The sequence below is a fragment of the Solanum dulcamara genome, chromosome 8, assembly GCF_947179165.1.
Source record: "Solanum dulcamara chromosome 8, daSolDulc1.2, whole genome shotgun sequence".
NCBI lineage: Eukaryota > Viridiplantae > Streptophyta > Magnoliopsida > Solanales > Solanaceae > Solanum > Solanum dulcamara.
Window position 1 is genome coordinate 25268853 of NC_077244.1, and position 2539 is coordinate 25271391.

Here is a 2539-nt window from a genome sequence, read left to right on the forward strand (position 1 = left end):
GAAACGCAGCCCCCCGAAGAAAGGGAGGTCAGTACAATACATGTACTGAATATATAAGCATACATCACTGAGATAACAACTGAAATAAGGATGCAGTAAATCAAGTATAGTATTTAATAGGGTATTGTACTTGCACCTCATAAAATAAATTCCTGTATACCAATATCACATACCGTATCCATCCCGCTCGGGGACTCAGTATCACAAATACATCAGCTATCACGATAGGCATATGTACATTGTTAGCATTGTGGAACATACAGCTCGATCCATATATATAGCAAGCACATGCCGAGGAATGACTGCCCAATCCATATATCGTGTAATAATGTCGAGGAACGACGGCCCGATCCATATATCTCATGATAATGCCAAGGGACGACAGCCCGATCCGTATCTCATATATTAATGTCAAGGAACAACGGCCCGATCCGTATACATGCATATCATATAATAATACCGAGGAACGACGGCTCGATCCACATATCACACAACAATGCATATACGTGCATGTAAGAGTTGGTAACACATCAGACATCCCCCAACCATTATCATAAATATGCCTAACAAACCCCAGATTTAGGAATTCACACACCCAATCACTATTCAGCTTATAGAAGTCTCGAGGGTCGTAGTTTAACTACTTCAAGACCCTTAATATTTAGGAGTGAACTCGACTCATAAGTTATACGCAGGACTTACAATTGGAACTGCCTTTAGATTCATATTATACCTAAATTCACTTACAGTTAAGACATTCCAAAGGGAAGAAGAGACAGGCTTTACACATACCACCTTTCTTCATATAGAAGTCCTAAAAGGCAACAACTCAATTACTACAGGAGTTCTAATATCACGAATTCAATGAAACTCATAGCTCATGCTTGGAATTTATGAATGGAATTACCCCAAGCTCAAATACATATCATTCATTACTAACGTCTAAGACATGCCAAAAAAAGAGAAGAATAGCTTTACATACTTATACCAAAAAACATGCCAAAAGAAAGTTTCACATACCTCGTATGGACTTCTCTCAATCATGTCCATGTCGTCGTCCTTCGAACCTATTTAACATGGAAGAAATGCGAGTATAAATAACCTTAAATTTTCAGTTCCCTCAGTTGCACCTTACTATTCATGGAACCTATTTCCTTATTCGTCTCCTCGACTAGTTCTTTAATTAGTTAAGGCGTTAACAAAAATTGGGCAGCACCTCCCCTATAAAATGCCCTATCCGAATTTCCAATTACATCCCTAATCACTATAGCCAACCAACAACAACACCCTATAGTATATATACACCTAAAACATGGTGACATCACACAACACAAGCTCCAAACAACCTGATGAAAATTACGATACCAAAATAGGGTTTCTAGTCTTTATTTTGCAAGCCATTATTTATATGAAATAAGGGGTCGTGTGGCTACTAAAAGCAAGACCTACAGCCCTTTTAGAACACCTTTAGGCCCTGCAACAAGCCCCCACACACCTGCAGCAGTACACTACAAGCACAACACTTTACTTCAACGACAATTCAACTATAGCGACTCCAATTTAGTTTGTTTCGAAGGTCAAGCATTTCTATGATGTTTTCACATTTCCAGCCACTTAAACAACATATAATACACTTCATAACAACACCATAAACCCCACATTAAAAGGAAAACCCTTACTTTAACCTAAACTCGTCAAACTCGCCAAAATTATCAAAACGTGGATTCTGGACAGCCTACTGTCTTGTATTGTCGCTTAGTTTCGAAGGGGTAATTGGAGGAAAAAGGATTTGTGTCCTCAATGAAATTTATAGACATGTGTCTTAGGTTCGGAAAAAATTTCGAATCACCCCTACAACAATTTTGTACAAAATGATATGCCCCAAATACCAAAAGCGGTCCTTGTAGAAGTTTTAAAACGAACCCTGGGCAGCACCTCACCTATACTTAATCATCCTTTTTCGAGAAGATAAAAGCATAACTGAGTTTTAGACTCTAAATAAAAGTTATAGCCCTATGAAAAATCTTTCCAAAACATCTTTAATTACTTGAAACAAATCCTTACACAAGGAGTTATACTCGTTTTACTAACGGCAGTATCATTCAAAAACGGGTTTGTTAACAAGAACAGAAACCTCCTCGTTGCCCCAAATTGAACTTTTTCATTATTAAACACTGCTATATCACCGTAGGATACCTTAAATAATTAATTCACGGAACAAAATCGGGCCTTACCTTTTTGTCTTGGCCAACCCGTAGCTCCCTCCCTTGGCTTCTCTAGTTTTTCTCTCAACTCTCTCTATTTTTTCTAAGTGTAAAATGAATATAAGATGACTTAGTCATCAAAGGGAACATATATATCCTTTCTTAGAAGTGACACATGTCATCGCCTAAGGGTAATACGTATCAAACTCTCATTGGGCCACTTCATCCATGCAACCTATTAGAGGCTGCCACGTGGCCATGTGGGACCCACCTCAAGTAAGTGTGTCACCTACTGGTCCAAGTAGGTGTATCACCTGCTTGCTTCCAAGTAGGTG